This window comes from Agelaius tricolor, unplaced genomic scaffold (genome assembly GCF_023055355.1).
Source record: "Agelaius tricolor isolate 1412-34295 unplaced genomic scaffold, bAgeTri1.0.p SCAF_4, whole genome shotgun sequence".
Classification (NCBI taxonomy): Eukaryota; Metazoa; Chordata; class Aves; order Passeriformes; family Icteridae; genus Agelaius; species Agelaius tricolor.
This window is the reverse complement of record NW_027269264.1, coordinates 44832940-44844025: the sequence shown is the minus strand read 5'-3', so window position 1 is coordinate 44844025 and position 11086 is coordinate 44832940.

Genomic DNA, 11086 nt, shown 5'->3' with positions numbered 1-11086 from the left:
TTGGCACAACATGAGATTGGACCATGAGTCTACTGGGTAGCAATAGCTTCTATATCTGCTCAAGGCGAGAAAAAAAATCACCTGGAAATTTCCTGATAGATAGCACAGAGATATAGTGACTTGGTGATTCATGTCTTCAAACATAGGGAAAGGTGGAAAACCAGCACAGCGCCTCAAGAAACATTGAGAATTCCTGTTTCAAAAAACAATAAAGTTGCCAGATAATCATCTCGATACATCAGCAGGAACAGCTCTCCATGTCCATAAAATAAATTAGTCTGAGATAAGGCAGCCAAAATATTAATGAAGGCTGCATTTCAGATGCTTCATGCGGTCCATGACATCTCACTGTTTATCTGGCCCATCTGAATACTTTTTCTTTCTCCTTTTTCTTTCTAATTACCCACTTTATCTTTCCTCCTCTTACTTCTAAGCCCAGTCAGCTCCTTCTCTGTGGGCTCCTCACAGACACATTTCCTCCTCCTGCTAGACTGAAGGTGTCCAGCAAGGATCTGCTCTCCTTCCTACTGTGGTACCACATTCCTTTCCCTGCCTGACTTGTGATTTCCCTGACACATCAGGGGCATTTCAGTTCCATTACCCCTCCTGAAAACCTGAATAGATCTTACAGCATTTTAGAATAGATATTATGGGCTTTTATTTGTTTGTTTTTAACCAGCTAGCTGGCTGCCCAATGTTGCATGAGAGGAAAAGTAAGATGAATTGGTAGAAGTTTTCTTCAAAGGAATATGACTATTCAATGAAAGAAAAACAGGTTCATGTTTTGTTTTGGACACTGTCCAGTCACACAGTCTGTCCAGTGACACAGTCATTCCTATGGTATGCATGTCTGCTGGCCACACTTTGTCCCTTTCAGTACAAAATCATCTCCAGTCACTGTGGTCCACCATACTGATATTAAACTGACAAATAAATGTAGGACATTTTTTCTCAGGAAGAAACCAAAATTGGATGAATGAGTGTTAGATGAGGGGAACAACAGGGGTTGTTCCATGGTTCCATGGAATCAATAAGCTTAGCAAAATTACCTGTCGGAGAGTGGTAAACCCCTTTGTTTTACCTGAATTAAATGACCATGCATTTTCCCTATGACCATGTATCTGGATACTTGGGAGGAGTTTGATGTTAGATGACCTGAGCTTTGAACAGCTGTGACAGATTAAATTTAACTCGGATCAAGGTGAGCTAGATGGATCTAGGTAGGTAGGGTAAGCTTGTTATCCACACTGCTAAGATCATCTGAGACCAGTGATTTTGAAGATATCACAAACTGCTCAGTAAAAAGACATGCCTGTTACAGAGCAGTAGGTACAAGAACAGAATGGAGGGAATCTCTATAAAACAGGAATGCTGAAAAAATTCCTCCTAATTAACACTATTTGGTAAACATTATCAGAATGTGGGATGAAATTCAGCCTTTGTTTCTTTCTCGCAAATAGGTGATCCGCTAAACAGCAGCACTATTAAACCTTGGTTTTATAGGAATTTATTTTTGGTGCAGATAATCAGAGTAATAGGAAATAAGCCTGCATTGTATCTGTCCCCTTTGGGCAGACATAGGAGAGATCTTCCTCTCCCCTCCTGCCTATTTTCATGAAAGATAATGAAGAATCCATACCTTTCAGATCTAATCATGCTTTACCTGTTTTTAAAAGATGAACTACAGATTCATATACTATTGAAGGGACCACAAAACTAGACTTCTGCTCAAATAACAATGTGACAGGCTCCCTTTGTGAAAAATGACAAGCTGGAAAAAGAAGATGCTCTAGAAGTGAAGGTGGGAAGGATACATCAGGACTATCACACAGCAGTAGTGTCTGAAGGTTAAGCATAAGATGTGGAATATTTCCAGGCAGAACAGCCAAAAAGATAATAGAAACCTAAGAAGGAATAAAACTCTTCTGATATATTTTTTTCCTAACCTGGGAGCAGAAAATAAACATCTGCAGAGTTATAGGAAATTTGTCTGCCTGTACAGTGACATGGGAGAATCTTCCCAAATTCCTGCCAGATGGGAGTTCACCTGCACAGACAAGATTTGGGACCAGTGTATATCTGGAGACTGACTAAAGGATAGCACTTTGTGTGTACCAACCTGCTGTTGTTAATGTAGTAACAGTAGCACCAGTAGAGTGAGGTATCCTTTGCAAATCTCTTTTCCACTGGAGACTATATTTCTTCAGTGTGCATCTCGTGGCTCCTTGGGTTCATCCCCTGAGACCCATAGGCATCCTTTACCTTACAGAATGAGAGATGCATGAAGCAGGATCCCAAAGTGATTCCCAAAGCACTCTCTGATGTGCAGCCCTGGACAAGATCCTCTCAGGTGAAAACAGATAAGCAGTTTAGTGCCCTGCCAAAAGCAAAACACCATTAGCTGAAAGAAAAATGTTTTGAGGTAGAACATAACTTGGAAACATGAAAAAGCTGCCAAAAATAACATTTACAAGATATATTTTTCCCCACCATTGAGAGGTCCCTTTTCTCCCTGTTCTCTTAATATCTTCTTTAGACAGCTTTTACCAGTGCACTTCCACCCTTCCATCTCTTCTTGCAGGGCTTAACTTGTTGTTTCCCCTCGCTTGCCAGTCATAACCTGACAAAACACCATCGCAATTTCTTTACACCTGACAATTTTGCCAATTGCTTTCAGTCTGAGAGCTGTTGTATCACTTCTTCATTCATTCTCTCTCCAGCCCAAATAGAATCCTATTCAATAACCTCCTGCCCTGGTCTTGCTACCACCTAAAGCCATTGCATCACCATGTTCATAACGCTATTACAGATCACCTCCTTTTCCACCACACTCTGGCTCTGCTGCATTGCTCACTGTGATGAGCTGCCACTGTAAGTAACAGCAGAGACATTACTGTGTTTGACAGGGGCCACAGGAACATAAATTGCTATTGATTTCTTTCTCTCTCTACTGCAAATACAAAGGAGTTGTTTTTTGACCAGCAGAAGGATGCTGTTGGCACACTGGATCTTCTGGCTTGACTCAGGAGACATGCTGATTGCTCAGAGCTCAGTGTCGGGGACCTCTCCTGCATGCGTTCCTTAGGTGGCTCTTTTCACTTCTTGTGGTCAGGGGCCCATGAGCAGAGTTCTATGCCACAGCATGCAAGAGAAAACTATCAACTCACTTTTGCACTTCACTAAATGGACTTTTATTATGCAGCCTCAAAGAACTGTATTGTGTGAATATGCAAAGTAAACTTTAGCAAGAGATAAGCAGTGACAAACAGCTGCCAGCAGTGCTTTTGGTCAGTGATTGTTTAACAAGACTTGATCAGTAGCTTCTGGTAAAGCAAAGCCATAGTTTTATAATTTACTATTGACATCAATTACACTGAGACTTTTAAAGTGATTGTGTTATTCACTTTCTGAATAATTAAGCTATTTTTGTTGATAGCTGAACTTGCTCATACTACAGGCATTACTGATTCCCACAGACAGCTAACCAACACAAGCAATGTTCTTTTATTTTGGGAACTATTACTCTGGTTATCAAATCTTATGATGAGGAGAGCTGTGTAAGTACTGGGACGTACATAAAGCTGGTTATAGCATTCTACTTGTGCAGTTAGTCCAGGCACATATAGAAGCACAGGCTGCTGTAAATCCTCTCCAAATAGAAAAAGATGCCAAAGCTGGCATTTCTTGAGTGAGACTGAATTTATTTACATCACCTCCCAGGACACATACATGTTGATACAGACCTGAAAACAGGATTGTCATCTTCATTTCACTATATACCATTGTTCCCAGAACACACATACTGGATATCATCTTTCTCAGTATGCCAAACTCCCACCAAGATGCAGTCAAACTTCTCCTGGTCCTTTGAACACTGGTTGTAGCAAGAGGAAGAGGTACTGTGTCTCTCAGATGGAAAATTTGGGAACATTACCTACAGAGTAATTGGGCTTTTATTCTTTTTCTCTCACTACATTGTTTCTTCTACCAGATTTTATGGAAAATCACCAATAAAGTCTCATTCTGAGACAACTGGATCCATGGGAATCCCAAAGACTGTTTTAGGCTATGTATACCAACTATTCCTGCTCTTTACACTGTCTAGACAAGAGAGCCTGGTCTGGAGACCATGTAGCTGCATGGGGGAAATACATTGGCTAGCTAATAAGCACTGAGGAGGTTGGAATGGATTAACATGAACACTGGGCAGTGCTTTGAGACTTCAGCCATCTTTAAAGCTGTTAAGAGGTGGCACAAATAAAGAGCTGGGGCCAGGACTAACTGCAAGGACTAACAAAGACTGTCAGCTTGTGCTGTTTTGCTGCTGCACTCAAGGTTTTTCTCAGGTCTCATTGATTTTAGAATGATAGGACAAATATCATGAGGCTAAAAACTAAGCCAAGACACTAAGACATGTACTGGTGTTGGCCAGTGCTAAAGTGTTTCCAGTCCCTCCAGTAAATGTGCAGTTTTGCACCTGTGGGCACACACATACCTACACACACCCCCAGGCACACCCATCAAACCAGTAAGGAATGCAGCCACTACCCAGATGTTCTTAGCAGGGCCCTGCAAGCTGTGTCAGCCAAGAAAAAATTTACATTTACGGGAAAACTCACTGCTGGTCTCACCCTGTTACACAGCAAATAAAAGCATTGCACAACAAATGTTGACACAGTAACTCTCAGAGGAATTTCACAGACAAAACAACCATGTGTTCACAGATGCTAATCCAATAACCCAGGATTTCACATGTATTTATTAAGAAATTATTCCCTAGCAAACAAAACCAAGGATATGAGGTGATTATAATCTAATACCATCAGGTATTGTACCATGCAGGTTTTACTTAAAAGAGCTTGAAGACACATAGGGAATATTGCTTGAGGATTTGGTCAATAGTGAGAAGACATTGTCGTTTCTTAAAATTTCTCAGCCCCTTTTAGACATCTCAGATGACTGAAACACTATGTCATGTTTCATTTATACTCCAAACCTGGAACATTTCTCTGGCCCTGAACTCTGACCCTTTGGACTGTTGTTTGTCCCTAATGGACTGTTGTCCATCCTTAATGCATGCTAGGGAATTTCATAACAGATATGGGCATTTGGATAAAGTAAATCAAGTCCAGGAATTCCTGGGAAAGAGAAAATAACCAGTGATTGTAACAGTAAATAAAACTGGACAGGCCTCATTTTGCAGTCCCAGAGGCAAAGGGATGTAGTCTGTTCACATCCAGCCAGAAAACCCAACAAAAACTTTTGTATAGCTGGAAACAGTCCCTGGCCCGTGTGAGTGGTTTAGTTGGCTTCAAATGCTCTTTTGGGAGAGAACCAGCTAGTACAGACCAAAATCACGTTAAATAATTCAACAGGAAGGATAATCATGTGCCACTTTCTGGACCCCATGGCCTGGTCCTTTTTCATTTTAGCAGCACAGATACTACCAGGCTGCTTGACAGAAGAGAGAAATGGCTGCAATGTTATGGTGACCCTTCTCTGCTGCTTCTGGGAACACAGAACAAAAACCACTTCTCTGTAAAAGTATCCTGAACTTAAACAAGCAATAAAATCTTAAATGCTACTGCTTTATAAAGTAACTGTTCTGAAATACTTCCAGGAAATTAGGCCATTGTTGAAGTCCAACTCTGAAGTGCTATTTATTTGCTAAATACATTTTTAGCTCCCAAATTGATTTCATGAGAGGTACTTATTTGTCAGGCTCATTTCTACCTTTCAAACCTTTGCAAATGAAATCAGCAGGTCATTACATGCAGTACAAAGCTTTGTAACCAGAAATCATAGAACTTTGTTAATCCAAGGACTGGCCATCAAATTTAGCATTGAAAATGTGGACCTAAATCAAGGCATTTGATAGTTATACAGAATCCATTTCCCAGTGGTAGCAGGTCTCCATCCAATCTTCACTAAGACTTTCTCTTTTCAATAGCCAATTCATGTCAATGTCACAATTACAGGGACCAAGATGGAGAAAGAGAGGTTGTGGGTCATTGAGACATTTTCAATCAAGTATTGGGCACCTGGATTCATTATCTTCTATTCTACAGCTCTGACAAGGACACAAGTGTCTCTAGAGCTCTGTACTCCCCAAACCTGATAGAGGGCCAGCTTACTTTTACCTTCTAAAATCTGAAGAATACCTGTTGAATCCAGCAGCCTGGCTGGTGTGGGTCATGGTTCTTTGTCCCTGTAGTCCTTGGACAAGATGTGTTTTTCTAATAGATATTTTTCCTGGTAAACCAAGACCACCACCTTTCTGTAATCTTATCAAGCTGTGCTGGGGGAAGCATTGATGGGCTTCAATGAGGTCAGGGCCTTCGTCAGTCCTTCACCCCCCAGAGTGGCTGGTGGTGTGTTCAGTGACTCATTTCTGGAAAGGGGCTTTGACAGTGACACATATGCCACATCTTTAATATAACCTGGATCTTCCTGATTAGATATACCTCATAAACAGCAATTGTGGAAACTGAGAAAAACAAAAAATTAAGTGCTTTTAACTAGTCATGGTTGATTCTGCTATAAGTTTCAATTGCCTCTAGCTGAGCTGATTTCCAGGAACGGATCTCTTTTCTGTTTATTGCAGCTCTCTCTCGGGACTGGTAACATGAAGCTACAGACTGGTTGCTTTACAGTGCTGTGTCAGAAAGCTTTCCTGAGATACACATAAACAGCCAGTGAAGTGAGGAAACTGCAGATAATCAGCTTTATTTTCTCCCTGAGTGGGTTTTAACACATGGGTCACATTGACTTTAACACATGGGCTGAAATTCACACTTGGTGCCCAGTTACCCACAATCACTCGTGTGATGATTTTTTGTAGCTGATTTCTCTGAAAAGTGAGGATTCATATAAAAGCTAAGGCTCTTCTATCAGCTGCACAATTACACTATACTCACAGAAGAATCTAATAAAAGAGGAAGACTGATTCTATTATTTAGCAAGGTCTCAGCAGTAGAGAACATGAGAAGAAGAAAGTCCCTGGTAACCAGGTTATATGCCCAGTAAAGAAAATATCATTGTAAGTTTGCTCTTGGTGACATGTTTTTGATTTACAGATAAATGTGCACTTCTTCATCTTGCTGCATGCCATAGGGGCCATGTCTCCCTAGGGACCCCAAGGGCAGCAAGCAATACCTGGTACCTCAAAGCAATCATAAAATCATAAAATGCTTGTGGTTGGAAGGCCCTTTAAGGATCTTTTAATCTAGTCTCCCTTACATGGGCAAGGATATCTTTCACTAGACCAGGCTGTTCAAAGTCCTATCCAGCCTGAGGTATCCACAATTTCTCTGGACAACCTGTTCCAGTGCCCCACCATATTCACAGTAAAGAATATCTTCCTAACATCCAATCTAAATCTGCCCTCTTTCAGCTTGAAGTCATTTCCCCTTGTCCTACCACTACATGCTCTTGTAAAAAGGCCCTCTCCCGCTCTCCTGTGGGCCCCATTTAGATACTAGAAGGCATTATAAAGTCTCTCAGGGGTCTTCTCCAGGCTGAACAGCCCCAACTCTGTCAGTCTTTCCTCACAGGAGAGATGTTCCAGGACTTGATCATCTTTGTGGCCTCCTCTGGGTTCATTCCAACAGATCCACTCCCCACCCCACACCCTGACAGCCAGGCAGCCCCAGCCCTAAGCACCTTCCTGAGGATGGGGACAAGCCAAGGCCAGCCTGGTTTATTGGTCCATGGGCAGGGATCCCAACCAGCAAGGTCAATGACCAGGAGGAGCAGGACCTGGTGGCCTTGAGAGGCTGAAACAGTTTGTGATGGTGGTCACAGGGGTCTTATGTTGAAGGAAGAGACGAGGATTTGACTCCATATTTCAGAAGGCTTGATTTATTATTTTATGATATATATTACATTAAAACTATACTAAAAGAATAGAATAAAAGGTTTCATCTCAGAAGGCTAACTAAGCTAAGAATAGAAAGGAATGAATAACAAAGGTTTGTGGCTTGGGCAGAGAGAGAGCCAGCTGTGCTGTGATTGGCCATTAATTACAAACAAGCACATGAGACCAATCACAGATGCACCTGTTGCATTCCACAGCAGCAGATAACCATTATTTACATTTTTTCCCTGAGCCTCACAGCTTCTCAGGAGGAAAAAAATCCCAAGGAAAGGATTTTCATGAAAAGATGTCTACGACAACAGTTTCCTGGGCCATGGATAGATGGGGAATTCCCATGAGAAGCTGGTGTGGGCCATAAGTGTGCCTGCACCCCTCATGCCCTAATGCTGGAGATACCATATGTGCTCTGGGTAAATTATTTCCCCAGATAAGGATGATGCTGGATGAAAGACTCTGCTACCCTACAAATTATGGAAGTAATATCTTCCAAAGATAAAATGGGAATTTTTAGCAACAAGGCTTAATTAAAAAATGAACAAAGTTTAATATCAATTTCTGTCTGCTCTGGGTTTGGTTATTGCAGGTCCAGGAACAACCCAGGGCTCTCTGGGTGATGAGCTGGGCAGGATGCACAACCACCACCCATCTGCCATCCCTGTTCTGCTCATGGCTGGCTGCGTCTCATACAGACACCTTCATCTCTTCCACCCATGTGCAAATAACTCTGGCTGGTTTCTGGCCAACAGAACACATGATGGGAAGGATGCACAGGCACTTTGTTTGGTGCTCAGCACCCTTTCAGGAGCCAGCCTTAAGTTATCACATTGCTGAACCCCACAACAGCTTTGGTCTTTTGTGGATGGATCCAGTTATTTCTGAAAAGTGATAATAAAAATAGTGCTGATCTGGAAGACAAATAATGTGGTGCTGGAAGTAAGGTATAAATTAAATATCTTAAGCATATACTCTATCAGAAACAGGAGTAGGAAAGTTTTATCCAGTGTTGGAAATCTATAGCATAAATATTTGTATTTGTCCTAGTCACCCCCTACCTTCCTTCAAAGTCAGCACAGGAAGACAGGCACCATTAGAACATGACTCACCCAGCTTGCGATGTCTAAGACAGAAATTCTGTCTTCTAAGGGTCTGTTTCTCTCCTCAAGTGACTAAAAGGAGAGCCAAAGATGATTAACTTGGGTGCAGCCATACACCTTTTAGGGCCATCTCATTTGTGATAATCAAGGAATGAAAATCAGCTTGTTGAGATCTAACTGCATTGGAAATCTTCATGGCAACCCACATATGAACACACATCCTAGGGAGCTGCTCAAACTCCCCCCCCCGCCCCTTGTAGTAAAATTGACATCTGTGAGCAAAAGTTTCAATAATTCAGTCAAGTTTTGGTTTTAAAAACATGTTATTTGTGGCATCTTTATTCCACAACCCTTCATCAGTGAAACAGAATTGTTTCTGTTACAGATACAGTTGAAGCTTCCCTTTTCTGAAAAAAATAGTCAAAGCTTACTGCTCAAGGACATCTGGGTGAGGAGAAATGCAATGGACTTTCGCTCCCTCTGAATACACAACTGAGAATGTTGAGCTGGAGCTATCATGAATGCCACAATTTATACTGCTGCTGGAGATGCATCCCTGCCCTTTCTGGAGTGTAAACCTGAGAGCGCGAACCTGAGAGTGCACTGGACAGCAATGGCCTCTGCCAGAACTTACTGGAAAAACACTGGCTGAGATAGTCTCTGTTCACTGGGAAATGGTTACTAGCAAAACCACTGATGCCTATTTTCTACTGTGTTTACAATGTCTAGCAATTTTGAATTTAATTGTTTTATTTTGCACCAAAATCTTAAATCAAGAGACAATTACCACTCTCACAGCATCTGAAATATAAAGATACCAGGATACAAACATTTAATACCAGATGTTTTCATATTTGCAGCAAGGAACAATAATTGCTATAACTAAGCCGTGGGTCATTAGCAAAAGTTTGGCAGTTGATATTTAAACCTATATATTTGATTTACCTTCAAACCTTTGAAGAAAACTCTGGATTAGCCCTTCTGAGGTTGCATAAGGATAAATATTATAACAGACACTATTCAGTTCTCTTCTATGTTTTCTCAAATTTTGCATTCTACATTACAATAAGTATTTATACAGAAGCTGGGGTGAGACAAACAGCAGGGCTAATTGTCCAGCCATTGAATCATGCCTCAGCTGTCTCAGTCCCTGATAAATGTATTCTACATACATTACACACACTCTTGTGCTAGTGAAAAATTAGGTATGGAATTTGTATGGAAATTTGTGTGGAAAGGCTCATTATATTTATTTTGAATGATGCTTCCTCTCTAATGTTAAGACCAAATAGATGGGTTTTTTCTGTGCAGTTGAGAAGCTGCATTACCAAGAAAGATGTCCTTTGAGAATTGGTAAGGTCTCTGTGACCTAGGTTACCCTGACAGGTACACTTCAGGTTTGCTGTATCTTCTCCAATTATAAGTTATGGCCCCAGGAAATGGTCCATCAAGCCAGGTATGTTACTTGGAACTTACAGTGGCAAAGGAGAGATGGCCCACAGTGAACAAGAAAGCTATCATTACCTAATATAAGTCATCACTTCTAAGAAAAAGACAGATACTGCAGGAAATATTAAAGAACTTCAGTCCCTGATCTAAGGGTTGGGGACCCCTGTGACAGAGCACAAGAGCAAACCCAAAGTCCTTGTGAAGTGCAATCCAGACTCTACTGAAGCCAACAGTAAAAATCCCACTTATTTCAGCATGCTGAAAATCCTCTGATTCAGTATGCTGAATCCTCTGGATTCAGTATATGGCAGAATCATCCCCTTATTAGTGAGTGGCAGGTGATGTCTCCATTCTGTGCTGTAATGCTCAACTGCAAAACAGAAATTGTGGGAATAATCCCCAGCAGCAAGAGAGAGCAAAGCAAATCTTACTGCAAGCACTTGCACAGCACACCACCACTCTGAGACCAGAGGTGATGGAGAAGTGGGGGCAGTCAGAGAGGACCTGGCTGCCTTCTGTTTACCAGGAAATAACTTCATCTGACAATTTATCATGGTGAAAAGTATCAGGGATAAAAAATTCCCTTTATCAGGAACTTTGCTAGACAAACTGGAATCAGAAGCCTGTAATGAAAGGCTAGTATTAAGGTTAGAGGATCAAGAGCAAG